General features: G+C 39.3%; 1 protein-coding gene across 1 annotated transcript in view; it reads left to right on the top strand.

Annotated features, from left to right (window-relative positions):
• Nucleotides 1-15,279, top strand: part of ARHGAP6 (Rho GTPase activating protein 6) — a 539,651-nt gene that overhangs the window by 146,632 nt on the left and 377,740 nt on the right. The gene's annotated exons all lie outside the window — the stretch shown is intronic.

Raw genomic sequence — 15,279 nt, 5'->3', positions numbered from 1 at the left:
TGTGCAACTGCATCATTATAATAGTGAGTAATAATAACTTCAGCTTTTGAGTACTTGTATTTTATGAATTTGTGTGTATTTTGCATATGTTAACTCGCTGAATTCCCCCAGTACCCTAATAGGCTACATTCTGTTATTAGCTCCATTTTACTTTTCAGAAAACCAAGGCATGAATGGTTAAATAATTTCTCTAAAATTCACAACTAATAAATGTCAGAACCTGCTTATAAACCCAGACTGTCTGATGCTAAAACCTGAGTTCTACCCATTGTATCACCATGCCTGTTTTCTCCTTGAATATCCTGCTTGTTATTTCTTCTACTCAATCCAAATCTGCCTTTCCACACCCTCCCCCTCCACTTGCTGATTGTACTTTTGTTATTGGTGAGAAACAGGACAACCTTACTTAGAATTTTCAATATAGGCAACTAGAGGCATAGGTGGAACTCAAGGTAATGGCCATGTGAACTGGAAAGAAACAGGCAGATGTAAGAGATGCAGACTCCATAGGGTAATTCAATGGCCTGGAATTTGTTTATAAGGTAACTGGTAAGATTCTCTAACTGTTAAAGAAAATTGGGCCAGGCACAGTGGCTCATGCCTGTAATTCCAGCACTTTGGGAGGCCAAGACAGGAAAATCGCTTGAAGCCAGGAGTTTGAGAGCAGTCTGGGTAACATAGCAAGACCCCATCTCTACAAAAGGCAATTGAAAATGATAGGCAAGTGTGGTAGTCTGCACCTGTAGTCACAGCTACTCAGGAGGCTGACGTGGGAGGATCATGTGGGCCCTGGAGTTCAAGGCTGCAGTGAGCTACAATTATGCCACTACACTCCAGCCTGGGTGATAGAGCAAGACCCTGTCTCAAAAGAAGGAAAAGAAAATTGAAGACAGGAAAACAAACTGATTTGGGCTGCGGATGAGTGATAGGGTGAGGCAGATACTGACAATTTCAGATTTTAAAATGTTAAATTAAGGTGTCTGGGGCTGGGATATTTTCATGATTATTTAATTTTTAATTAAAAAAATTATCTTAAAGTTCCGGGGTACATATGCAGGTTGTGCAGATTTGTTACATAGGTAAATGTGTACCATGGTGGTTTGCTGCACCTATCAACCCATCACCTAGGTATTAAGCCCAGCATGCATTAGTTATTTATCCAATGCTCTCCCTTCCCCGACCGCACCACCCGACAGGCCCCCGTGTGTGTTATTTCTCTCCCTGTGTCCATGTGTTCTCATTGTTCAGCTCCTACTTATAAGTGAGAACATACAGTGTTTGGTGTTCTATTCCTGCATTAGTTTGCTGAGGATAATGACTTCCATTTCTAGTTTCATCCATGTCCTCTCAAAGGACATGATCCATTTATCACAAACCTACAGCCAATATTATACTGCTTGATGATTTTAAACCAAACTCATAGTTTTAAAGTTTAGGAGAGAGATGAGAGCTAGAGATAAGCATTTTAACATTATCTTAATAGATATGACAGTTGAACCTATGGAAGTTGAAAGGATTCATGATAGAAAACAGTGTACATGAGAAGATAAGATTAAAAGCAGAAATTGGTAAGGCCAATTGTTTTATTGGCCCTGATTCCTCGCCTACCCTTGCATCTACACCCCCACACTTTTGTAGACTTAGAAGTTCCATGTAAAAATGGGGAGAGTATGTATTACACTGTCCCCTGATGTTTAACTCTTCGACTTGCTTTGGCCAATAGATAGGGCAGTAATGACAGTGTGCCAGTTCCTAGCCTAAGCTAAAGATGTTTGGCATGTGTCTGTTTGCTGTCTGGGCTAGCCAATTTTTCTTGGGTAAAGGATGAATGACATGTGAGGCAGAGCACAGCCTACATTAGCCAGCCTTAGCCTTCCTGGACACTCATGAGCTACATCAATGCCTCTTGTCATATTGTTATGGGCCTCTGAGATTTCATTATTTTTGTTATTGTTATTATTGTTATGCAGTATGGATTTTGAGTTCTGGAGAGAGGCCTGCAGATAGGCATAGAAGTTTATTTTCCAAGAAACAGTAGTTGAAGCTGTGAAAACCAATAGGGGCCTTGATGGAGAATACAATCTGAGAATGCCTACCTTTACAGTTCTGGAGGAAGTGTGGAGATGATGACAGAGAAAGAGGCTAGAGTGTGGAAGGAGAAGACAGGGATAGCATAGACTTTAGACTTGGAAAATCTCTGCATAATCATATATTTACCATTTACTGGCAATGTGACCTTCAACAAAATATGTTTTAAAACACAAAATATGTTTTAAAAGAAAAATCAATAAAAGTGAAACATTAAACTCCCAAGGCCTCAGTTTTCTCATCTGTAAAATGGAGGAATGAGGACCTATGTTGAATATTACTACAACAAATAGGTAAACTTATCACAGTATGTGTTAAATCTAACAGAATGCTCGGTAAATGTTAGCTATTCTCTAAGAAACTCAATAATTATGATAGCTAAAATATTGCATACACACTTGGCAAGATATTGGAAATATCTTCTTAGGAGAAAAAGGATACATCTCAAAACAGAATTAAAAAATGAAGCCAAAGGCTGGGGAGAGGGAGGAATTGGGAGTTGTTTAATGCAAATAGAGTTTCAGTTTAGGAAGATAAAAAAGTTCTGGAGATAGACGGTGATGATAGTTGCACAACAGTGTGAAAGTACTTAATGCTACTGAACTGTACACTTAAAATGGTTAAAGTGTCAAATTTTATATTATGAATATGTTACCACAATAAAAGAAATAAAAGAGAAAGAAAACATTTGAATGAAAGGAAACTTACAAAATATAACTTGAAAAAATACTTAGTAGATTAACTTCTCAACTGACAAGTATTAGATCCGAGATATAGTAAGCGCTCAGTAGCTGTTTTTGTAAATAAAAACGTGGTTGCAGAGAGAGTTACCCCAGAAGCAACGTTAGAAATAGCCACATTAGATTGACAGGAGACCTTGATGGCCGATGTCTAACCTGCAGACAATCAACTTTAATAGGAAAATTGTTGATTTTCATTGAGGATTTCATGTTTGAGGGTGAAACACCCCTGATGGGAGTGGTCTAGCAATGCAGAGGTTCATGGGGGCTTTTGACTCCATCTCAGTCTTCATTTTTTTTTGTTTTAGAAATACCAATAACATTTTATAAATTATGTGAGGTTTTAAAATAAAGTTTAACTAAATTTTAGAGAATGTTTTGTGCAAATCATTTACTGCTTCTGGACAGGACAGATTTCTTTCATTACTAATTTGGATGAGTCATTTTGTAATAAACAAGATGATTTTGTGCCCATGACAATGACACATCTAATTCTTCTAATATAAAATATGTCTTAAGAGAAAAATAAATGAAAATAAAACATTAAGGAGGCAGATGCCCAAAAACATATTTTAAATGGTGTAAATTTCCATGACCTGTAGGTTTTTAGCCAAGTGCAGAAACTTAGCCAAGATTATTGAGGGAAAGGTTTGGTTGTTTAAAAAAAAATGGATTGGGGAGAGGTATAGTCATGTGCTTCAGTATGTATATAATGTATAGCTGCTACTCAAACTGATCATTTTGATGAAATCAAAATAATGTTCTCTAACATGACACTGTGATTGACACAGAGCCTAGGGAATGATTGCATCAGGATACAACTTTTCCCTTGATAAATGTATTAGGAAAATGTTTGGGGATGATTTCGTAAAGTTATATGTACTTTAGTGACTTATATACTGATATTTTACTTTCCAAGACAGTTCTTCCTTCTGCGTGAAACACATAATCTGCTTTTAAGGAAATTATACTAGGACTGGGAAAAGTCAACAGAGAGCAATGTAAGACAATCTATCTTGGATGGCATGGCTACCATCATTCTACTTCAGGTCCATGACAGACATTACTCTGATTGCGACATACTGTTGCTGAGCCTGTATATACTCTCACTTTTTCAATGCCATGCTCCAGGTGGCCATTGTCAGTTATGGTTTTTCTATGAGATGGAACCCATTGTTCATTCTGTATTAAACTATATGGCTTCAATAATTTACAGAGAGGACAAACCAGTGAGGGTGGAATTGAAAGCTTCATGGGAATGGATAGTAGGATCAAACACACAGAAGTAGAAATCTGTGGATGAATGTGTGTGTGTGTGTGTGTGTGTGTGTGTGTGTGTGTGTGTGCAATGCATAGACAAAGGTGAAGAGGGCAATATAGGGAGATTCAGTTGATGTACTAGACGGTAATTATTAAGAACTTTGGAAAGTAAAATTGGGTCAAATCAAGAAGATATTGAAAATCACATAGAGGACTTTAGATTTCCAACTATAGATAATTGTTTGATAACTAGGTGAGTGAAGCCTGTGCATACCAAATAGATGAGAAATGGGATATAGTAGGCATAAGAGGCCATTGGGTCTCAAATGGAGGAAACTTGTCTTCCCAGGGGACATTTGGCAACATCTGAAGAGATTTTGGTTGTCATAGCTGAAGGCAGGGGGCGGGGTTCTACTTGTGGTGGAAGCCAAGGATACTGCTAAACATCCTATGTTCAGGATACGATATCCTGATAGGATACTCCACCATGACAATGAATTATCTAGCTCAAAATATCAGTAGTGCTAAATTGAGCAATTATGCTATAGACTAGTTGCTGTAATCTATAACCCCAAATCTCAGTGATTTAATTCAACAAAAATCTATCTTGCTCCTGAAAAGACCAAAGCAAGTATTTTAGGTGAGGTACAAATTCTGGGAGTTCTCTTTCAATAAGTCACCCAGGAATTCAGTTACTATCCATTATGTAAAACCTCTTTCTTTTCTTTTCTTTTCTTTTCTTTTCTTTCTTCTCTTCTCTATTCTTCTCTTCCTCCCCTCCCCTCCCCCCCTCCCCCCCACCCCAGGCTGGAGTACAGTGGCACGATCTCAGCTCACTGCAACCTCCACCTCCCAGGCTCAAGTGATTCTACTGTCTCAGCCCCCTGAGTAGCTGGGACAACAGGTATCTGCCACCACACCCAGCTAACTTTTGTATTTTTAGTAGAGACAGGGTTTCAGCATGTTGCCCAGGCTGGTCTTGAACTCCTGAGCTCAAGTGATCTGCCTGTCTTGGCCTCCCAAAATGCTGAGATTATTGGCATAAGCCATGATGCTCAGCCTAAGCCAGTCTTTAATATGTAGCCACCAAGGTAGACATGGAAGGGGAAGGAGAGTGTGTTCGTAGAGAAGGCATCCTTGCCCTCACCTGTCTTGGACAAGAAGCGACCTATCAATCCACTCACATTCCTTTAGAAAGAATTTATCACATGGTTCCACCTAGATGCAAGGTGCCTAGGAAATGTGGTTTATCTCTGTGCTCAAGGAGAAAAAGAACTGGGTCTCATAAGTTTCATAGCTCAGCTGGAAAAGTATAGAGATTCAGTGCCAAGTTGTAAGCACCTGGGCAAATGGTGGCATGAGGACAGAGGGCTTAGCAGAAGACTCAATTTAACAGGTAAAACAGCACAAGTGTCCAAAGCAAGTCAACAATGGCAAGTCTGAGATGTTACTTATACCTTCCCACTAAACTGTAATCTCCTTAAATGTGATCTTGAATCTTACTGCTCTTTGAAGTCTCAACTTTCTTGGGCATAGGTTTATGGCCCACAGTCCATGCAAGAAAGTATGGATATGTGGGAATAAAGTAGGAAAGAACAAAATCTTGTAGGTCTTTTGGTTGTTGTTGGTTTATTTGTTTTTGCTGAGGGTTCCTGGAGGAAGGAATGATTACTTAAGATTTCGAACATGGGCCGGGCGCGGTGGCTCAAGCCTGTAATCCCAGCACTTTGGGAGGCCAAGGCGGGTGGATCACGAGGTCAGGAGATTGAGACCATCCTGGTCAACATGATGAAACCCCGTCTCTACTAAAACTACAAAAAATTAGCTGGGCATGGTGGCGCGTGCCTGTAATCCCAGCTACTCAGGAGGCTGAGGCAGGAGAATTGCCTGAACCCAGGAGGCGGAGGTTGCGGTGAGCCGAGATCGCGCCATTGCACTCCAGCCTGGGTAACAAGAGCGAAACTCCGTCTCAAAAAAAAAAAAAAAAAAGGATTTCGAACATGATGAGTTTTCAGTAATTGTAGACTATTCTAAGAGCTGGGCCCTAAACCATTAGATAAGAGTGTAGCATTGCAGATGTAGTTTTGGAGGCATTATTAGTTGAGTGGACTTCACTGCTATATCCCTGGAGTCCAGTTCAGAGCCTGAGATAGAATATATGGTTGATAACATTTTGTTAAATGCATAGATCAACAGGTATTTGACTAACATAAATAAAGAAAAGGATACTTTTTCCTTTCACTAAAATGAAAATAAACCTGATGCTTATACATCTTTGTTTCAGTTAGCTATTGATGTGTAACAAACCATCCCAAATATCAGAGGCTTCAAACAGTAGACATTGATTATTTGCCATGTATTTATGAATCTGCCAGATGATATTTCTGGTCTTGGCTGGGCTTTCTTATGCATATGCAGTCAGCTGTGGGTCATGGAGAAGGCTCTGCTGATCTTGGCCATCTCTTTCATATTTTTGGAATTCAGCAGGTCTATGATGGTCATGCCTGAGAAAACTGGGTTCTTTTCCATATGGTTTCTAATCTTCCATCAGATTCTCCTGGGTTTTTCTTATGGTGTGGCAAGGATCTGTGAGAAAAAGTAGAAACACTCAAGATATCTTATAGTCTAGGCTCAAAACTGAAGTACCATCTCTTGTGCTACCATCTGTTAACCAAAGCAACAAACAAGGCCTGCTCATTCAAAGGTGGAGAAATAGACTCAACTCTTGATGAGAGTGATTGTAACGTCACATTTCAAAAGTTGTATATATGGAGAAACTATTAATAGGCTTCATCAATAAGATAAACTCACCACAGCCTGGGAGGAGTTTGCTACATAATGTGGAAAGAAAGAACATTAAGCTTGATTTATTCACTTCTGAACATCCTGATCTCCACGGTAATTAATGAGATTTCTAAAATAATTTCCAGGCTATGTTTTTATTACTCTTGATCAGTGAAGAATTAATTTGAAAGGCCCAAGGTTTACCCTGCACTTTAAAAGTAAATAGCTGTCACACAAAACTAATCTCTTTATAGGTTAAATCCTGACTCAATTTGCCCCAAATGTATCCTATCCATTTTCGATGTCATGGCACATAAAGAAAAAATAATTGTCATTTTGTGGCACACTAAAGGAAAAGGACAAGGCTGCTTGTAATTAGGGGGAGTAATCTCAGGGGCTCTGGCTTCCCCAGGTCTGGTTCACTTGGCTGGTTCAAGGGATGAGTTGATTACCACCTCCACACACATGTAACTCACCAGCAGAGTAAGCAAGGTAGGATGTTCTGTTGTGGACCAAAATATCAATGGGTCTAGGGAATCCCATGACTTAGTTGCAGGGTCAGGTATAGAAGCCAGATCTCTAGACCTTCAGTCTCATGCCTTCTTTATGGAACTATGTTGTCTTCAGAAATACGTCTTTAATCAGCACATGTTTCTCATTTATCTGCTGTTAGCCTTGAAATATGCAAGATATCTGAGGGAAATATAAACACTGTACAAGACATGGCCACTGTCCTCCAAGGGGTTAGGAAAGAAACTCTCATCTACCCATTTTGATTTCCTCTCTGGGTACGTATCAATCAGTATCAAGTCTAATGCAAGGTAAGGAGGCAAGTGCCCATTTCTTCTGGAGTTGCAAGCATTGCAAAAATGTCTCCTTCCTCTATTTTAGTCACTGTATTTGGATGCAAAATCATCCAGCATGGCACAGGAAATATAATCAATTTACTCAAGAATCCCTGGCAATATGATACAATAGGAGGCTTGTATAACCCATTCAGGAGCGAGTAACCAGTAGATCCTCTGATTCTTCTACATTTATGTTATTTTAAGTATGTTCATTTCCTGTAATACAATTACTAATAATTATTTACTGCCCTTTTGTAGGGGAAAATCACTTGCATATTGCTGCAAAGTGAACCACTTCAAAACTTGGTATCTTCAAGGAGAATCAAAAAACTCTTTTTTGGAAAGAGCTAGATAGTAAATATTTTCAGGTTTGTAGGTCATATGTTCTCTGTCCCAACTACTCAGCTCTGCTATTGTAGGGCTAAAGCAGCCATAAGCAATACATAAACAAATAAGAATGGCTATGTTTTAATAAAACTTTATGTATGTATAGATACTGTGATTTGAATTTCATAAAATTTTTTATGTGCCACAAAATCTTCTGATGCGTTTTCTATGCTTTAAAAATATAAGATCCATGAATGGTTTGCTGACAGAAGCTGGATTTGGCTCAAAGGCCTTAATTTTTTATCTCCTGGCTTGAAACGGCCATCATTATCACTTAATAGTCTTCAGATTGATTGGGAGTGGGCAATGCAAGCTTGGGCTGTGTGACTCTGATTCAGGTTCTGGATCCACATGACCTTGGATTCTTACCAAAATGGGAATAACTTTTATCCTTGTGTATTCACTCTGGGACTCAGGCTGAGTGGCAGCAGGTTTTTTCACTGCTGTCATGGAAAAGAGTGCAAGCCCCACCATGCAAGTGCATCTGTGGCATCAAGCTGGCTACCATTCATTTAGCCATTCCATACGATCACATGGCCAAATTCAAATTCAACAGGCAGGGAAATGCCTTCTTTAGTGATAGAAATTTCACAGGGTATGAATTTAGGGAACCATGAAGAATTGGGACCACTAGTGCCGTCTATCACACTCATCTTTTCCCCTGAAAAATGTAATTGTCTCCCTCTTATTTTTCCTCCAACTTTGTTTTAGACAAAAAAAAAGGACATATATAATCTATTTTAGATTCTTTCTGGAGGGAATAACTTCCTATGAGTACTTCTCTTAGTCATCTGCAGGAAAATGCTGTTTATAATTTTGCCCTGATCTGATATCTGTCATACAGGAAAGTACACATTACATATCTTTTACTGGACATTCCACAGCTTAATCTGATACATCAAAGGTCAACTGAGTGTTTTCCTTGAGACAATTTTGAACCACCAACTATTATCTTTGAATATTCTTTGTTTGGCATCTGAAGGTATCCCGGTTACCCAAGAGGTCCTCTTAATTCTGAACACAGGAAAGTGAGAGGAGTTATTCCTGGAAGTGGGGCCTATGAAAGCACTGGACCTTTTCCTGACAATGGCTATACCAACGTCACTGATGGAGGGCTGTTTAACCTAGCTTTTCTTGCCTTTAACCACATTCCTTCCACTTACCATTTGTTGATGCAACTTTTAACACAGGACAAAGTGTCTTATGTTTTTCTAACCTTTCTCACTTTCTGGATTTTCTTTTCTGATAACCTTCTGGAGTTTAGACTTATGATTTCAAATTCCTGAATAGAACATTTCTCAAAACAAAAACCACTTTTTAAAAATATGTACCCTGAAATTAAAAAGTAATGAATCAGTGAACAGAATGTAGCAAATATCAGGGAGGACTGAGAATGTGAAGGTCCACCTGATAGGCTAGGACAGTCACTTTCCTTAGCAGAGCCTCAGTGTTTGCATATGAAAGGAAAATTCACTCCCAACTTGGAAATCATTTGACTCTGAGTTTCCACAAAATGCATATAATCAGAATACTGTATAGAATTTGAGATATAACTTAAAGAGGACATCTCTATCCTCTGTATATAGGCTGTATATTGGGTCTAAAACATTCTTTTTCAGCTCCCTAGCTATCCCCCTTCTTTTCTACTTCCATCTGTTCCTGGTCCTAGATATAGAAATCTCAAATTTTATTTTGTTTAGCTGACTAATATTAGTCGTGGAGATGCTCTTAAATATATGATGAATGGCAAATAAAGAATTTGGAGGAGTTTATCCAATATGATGAACTCTGTTAACCATCATTGTAGGGATCAGAGATTTTGATCAAAAGATCTTCTCATGGGATTATGATCAACAATGTAAGTAGATGGATCACTTGTTTGCAGAGCTTTAGAATCAATAGTATAACCTAGCACCCAGACTCAGATGGGTATAATTTGAAGTTTTGCTTAATGATTCCAAAATCAAGGTTATCAATATGTTGATGAGGGATCGTAAATAAAGACATCTAAATGATAAAAGGCCAAATGGTGACTAGCTTACCATATAGATTGCATGTGTGATTAGTTGTGTGTGTGTGTGTGTGTGTGTTTAATAACATGAGTTGGCTCAGACATAAGGCACATTTTGGAATTTCATCAGCATTTGAGGTAGTGAAGAGGCAAGGAAGCTGAGATTTGAAAGAAGTGGGGGCTGGGGAAATGATGGCCAAAGAGATATCTTAGACTCCAAAGACTATGCCAAGCACAGGTGGCATACAGTGGAAGACTGGGGAGGAAAGCATATTGCAAAAAGACTCCAGTCCCTGGGTGGGTCCAAAGGCAGCTGGAGTCAGTTTTTGGGAGCTACGAGATTGCCAGGCTAGGAGTAGCCCAGCCAAGCTGACTGGCACGTGGTTTAGAAGGAAATGGAGAGACAGACTTAGTGGCATGGAGTTAGGAGTTGGGGTTACGGTCAGGGTCAGGGCAAGCCTACATCTCTGAAACTACAGCTACATTTTATCTCCCTAGGGTTGCCAGGTAAAATGCAGGATGCTAAGGTGAATTTGAATTTCAGATAAATAATAATATTGTCAGTATGCATAAGTCACAAATATGGCATGGGGCATACTTATGTTAAAAAATTAGCCAGATGAGGTGGCTCACTCCTATAATCTCAGCTACTTGGGAGGCTGAGGTGGGAGGATGACTCGAGCCCAGGAGTTCAAGGCTGCAGTAAGCTGTGATCGCACCACTGTATCACAGCAACAGAGCAAGACTCCAACTCTTAAAAAAAATACTCATTTTTAATGTGAAATTCAAAGTTAGCTGGATGTCTTGTAGCTTATTTACTAAATCCCATAACCCTACCTACCCACATCCATGCTAGGTAAACACCCCATACTTTTCTCTCCTTGTACCTTTCCATTATATGGGTGATTTTTTTCATTTAACAACTGTTTCCCTTTTGAGAAACCAAGCTCCATGAGGGTGTTTTGACTTTCAACATATTTTTTGCAAAATCATAGGTGGGGCTCAAAAAGTATGTGTTGAATGAGTGCATACTACTTTATTATCAGTGGGACTACTTTACAAGCACCACTAAAAGTCTCTCTGAGGCTGCTGGCCAAAGTTTTACTCTATAATAAGGGCTTCGGATTTTATCAGTAGAGGCAGCTGCAAGGAGCTGGGGGCAAAGTGGCCCAGACAGGAATGACAGTCCCCTAACTTTATAATTATTCTCATATCTAAATACACATGTCTGCCTGGGGGCACAATTTCCTCTGTTGGAATCCACGGCCCTCAATGGAGAATCAGATGGTTTGCTCTGTCATTAATTGGCACAATGGCTTTAGGAAGGTGCCTCAACCTTTGTAAGCCTCAGTTCCTCTCTACAAAATAGGAGTGAATCTCTTAACTCACGGGCACTCACAAGGATTGAAAATTCATGACATGAAAGTGTGTATTGGAAATAATTATTCTGTTTTTTTTTAAAGATAGAAATATGCATTTTATGCCACAGAAACAGTAGAGGCCCCTGAGATAAATTTCCCTATCACCTGAGCAAATATCCCTTGTTTTAATGACATGGAGAGTGAGAAGTGCAATCCTTCTCATTCAAGCACACCCTCAGTCATTGTTTAAAAGCTGTGCTGCCATGTCCATCCCAAGTGCCACTGGAAGGTCACATCCTGGAAAGTGTGGAGAAAGGATTGCCCCTGCAAAGAATTGATAACTGCCCTCGTTTCTGAAGGGTCACAGAGTCACAAATCTCTAGATATTTCTTAGGAATTCCTCTCCCTTTAGAATGAGACTTTTATGACTCAAGTTTCTCTACTGAATAATCAGTAGGGATTCAAGACTATATTAATAGATAAGGCTCAATTAAACAAACATTTTTGGAGTCCTGCAGGGCTCTGTGCTTAGTAAAAACAGAGGAGAAAACAAAGATGATTAAGATGCTATGTGCTAGATTAGGAAGAAAAAGCCCCCACTCAGATAATGCTAATGAAAGAGCAAGCCAAAGGCTGAAGAGAAGAAGCTGATTCTTCTTACTGAGAGCTGGGGGGAATCAGGGGAGACTTCAGGGAGAAGGGTCATGTAGTTTGCATAGAATTGATGTAATCCCCATTTAAGCTCTTCTGTGTTCTTTTTTTAACTTTTGTTTTAGGTTCAGGGGTACATATGCAGGTTTGCTATATAGGTAAACTCATGTCATAGTGGTTTGTTGTACAGATTATTTCATCACCCAGGTAATAAGCATAGTACCTGCTACTTATTTTTTTCTGCTCCTCTACGCTCCACCCTCCTACCCTCCACCCTCAAATAGGCCCTAATGTCTGTTTTCCCTTCTTTGTCTCCATGAGTTCTCATCATTTGGCTCTCACTTATAAGTGAGAACATGCAGTGTTTGGTTTTCTGTTCCTGCGTTAGTTTGCTAAGGATAATGGCCTCCAGGTTCATCCATGTCCTGGAAAAGGACATGACCTCATTCTTTTTGTGTCTGCATAGTATTCCATGGTGAATATGTACCATACTTTCTTTATCTAGTCTGTCATTGATGGGCATTTAGGTTGATTCTATGTCTTTGCTATTGTGAATAGTGCTGCAATGAACATATGTGTGCATATGCCTTTATGATAGAATGATTTATATTCCTCTGCATATATACCCAGTAATGGGATTGCTGGGTTGAATGGCAGTTCTGATTTTAGCTCTGGGAGGAATCACCACACTGCTATCCACAATGGTTGAACTAATTTACACTCCTGCCAATAATGCATAAGCATTCATTTTCTCCACAAATTCACTAGCATCTTCTTATTTTTTGACTTTTTAATAGTAGCTATTCTGACTGATGTGAGATGGTATCTCATTGTGGTTTTGATTTGCATTTCTTTAATGATCAGTGATACTGAAACTCTTCTGTGTTTTATCACTCAATAACAGTATGAAACCTCAAGTCCATGAATCTGTGCCATTTACATGTTTGACTAACCCAAGTATAAAACAAGGGGAGTATAACCTGCTAGTCTGCCACAGAGAGCCAAATAGGAGCTCATAGGTGGAAGTGTAATGTACTACACTGGTAGGGGGCAGGTCTTTTGTACTGGCTTGTCACCTGCCTAGTTTGGACTCGGTTACTCCTTCCCTCATTATGTTGCTCTTTGCAGGGAAAATTTCAGGGAAGCTCCCACTTTTCTTCACTAAAAGCCACCCAGACTTCTCAGTCATTTTTTACTTTGGGAGAAAAAAAACAAAAAAACAAAAAAACAACAACAAAAAAAAACCCAGTCTTCTTTTTTCAGATGTTTTCATTTACCAGGGCTAGGGAGGAGAAGTACAAAAAGGAACACGTGCTAACTTTTGGGTTTACTCTTCCCATTAAAATTTATCCAGTGTGGCATTGATCTATCTTTCTAACGTTGTTGGTGGCTGTTACCATTTGGGTTCATTTTCTCCCTATGTGTTTGCCTCCAGGAAAGGCATGAAACCAACATCGTCCATTTCCTGACTTTAACTCTTTGTCTCTTCAGTCTCAGTCTTCTGGCTCAGTAAGCCAGTGTGTGTGTATATGTTTTCTTCATTCGGTTAAAGACCTGCTTATTTGCACTAATGTGGGCAAAGATATAGTTGGGGTTTTAAACAATAATTTTCATTGCATCTTCTTTAATGGCTGCTTGCTGAGCAAGTTTAGATATGAGGGCTTAAAGGAGTTCTAGAATAGTTATTTACATAGTTAAGGCACTGATTCTTTACAGGGGGTAATTTTATCCACCAGAGGACATTTGGCATGATATGGAGACATTTTTGACTGTCACAACTTGGGAGTGGTGGTGGTGAGACTGCCAGCATCTAGTGGGAAGAGGTCAGGGATATTGCCTAACAACCTACAATATGCAGCACAGCATGACAGCAACAAATTAGCTAGTCTAAAATGTCAATAGTGCTGAGATGGAAAACCCCAATTTAAGATATGTACTCTACCTGCTTTCCAAGGAAGCTTAACGCAGTAAACATAATAACAAAAAATAATTACAAATAAAAGTAGAACTGAAACAGAATAGAAGGAGCAGAAGAAAGGATGTCACTGGAGCCCTGAAATGACTTAATCATTAGGGTTGAACATTTAATTGAGTTCTGTATTTCCCGACAAATGAGAAAGAAAGAAACAGTTCTTGGGTCGACACCCCCCCAAAAATTTGACACATAAATTCATCAGCCAAGACCACTTTTTTTCCTGCCATTGATTTTAAAGAGAAATATATCTTGTAGGGCATTTAATGTGGGACATTACATAAGAAAACAGATAATTTTTCAACCACGGTTTTGCAAAAGACAGAGATCTCTTTGTATGTGTATACAAATGGATATTTCTGGTCTAAAGTCTCTAGTAAAAAAGTAGCAGAGGGTATAACATTAGGTTTGTGAAATGAAATGCATTTCTTTGAGTTGCAGAACTAATACATTCTGGGTATTGCCCTTGCTTGTGATCAAATGCATGAGTCATGTCTCTAAAGATCTGAGAGAGAGAGAAAGAACATTTCCATCAAACTTTGGGAATCTCTCCCTGGATTATCAAATGACTGCAGTGAATCTTTGGCAAGGGCTAAAGAGTAATCAACTTATGGTGGCATTTTCCAGTGATCATCCAAAGTTCTTGAAATCATTTGGTAGTGTTTATTCCTAGTCTGCTTTAGATTGGTCTATTTGTTAGTCTTTGAGCACGCAAAGATGATTAAAATGTAGTCCCTGTTTTCAAGTAGCAGGAGTCTAACCCTGGCAAGAACATATATAAATAATCATGAATTAGTACACACAGTAAAGGAATGTGCAATGTGCCATGGGAACTCCATGGAGGAAGTGACTAAGTCTGTCCCAGGGCTGCAAGGAAAGTTTCACTAAGGAAACAGGATTAAAGCTGTGTGGATTATTGAAGAAGTCTTCACAAGTTGTATTTGTGAATACTGATCCCTGAACAATGAGGGGTTAGGGGTCCCTACCCTTTGTGCAATAGAAAATCTGCATATGGCTGGACGCAGTGCCTCACACCTGTAATCCTAGCACTTTGGGAGGCTGAGACGGGTGGGCTGCTTGAGGTTAGGAGTTCGAGACCAGCCTGGCCAACATGATGAATCTCTGTCTCTACTAAAAATACAATAATTAGCCAGATGTGGTGGTGCACGCCTGTGAT

Source organism: Sapajus apella, unplaced genomic scaffold (genome assembly GCF_009761245.1).
Source record: "Sapajus apella isolate SASKATOON/1434 unplaced genomic scaffold, GSC_monkey_1.0 scaffold17, whole genome shotgun sequence".
NCBI classification, from domain to species: Eukaryota; Metazoa; Chordata; class Mammalia; order Primates; family Cebidae; genus Sapajus; species Sapajus apella.
The sequence above is the reverse complement of the archived record's forward strand: the minus strand, read 5'-3'. Positions and strand labels throughout refer to the sequence as shown.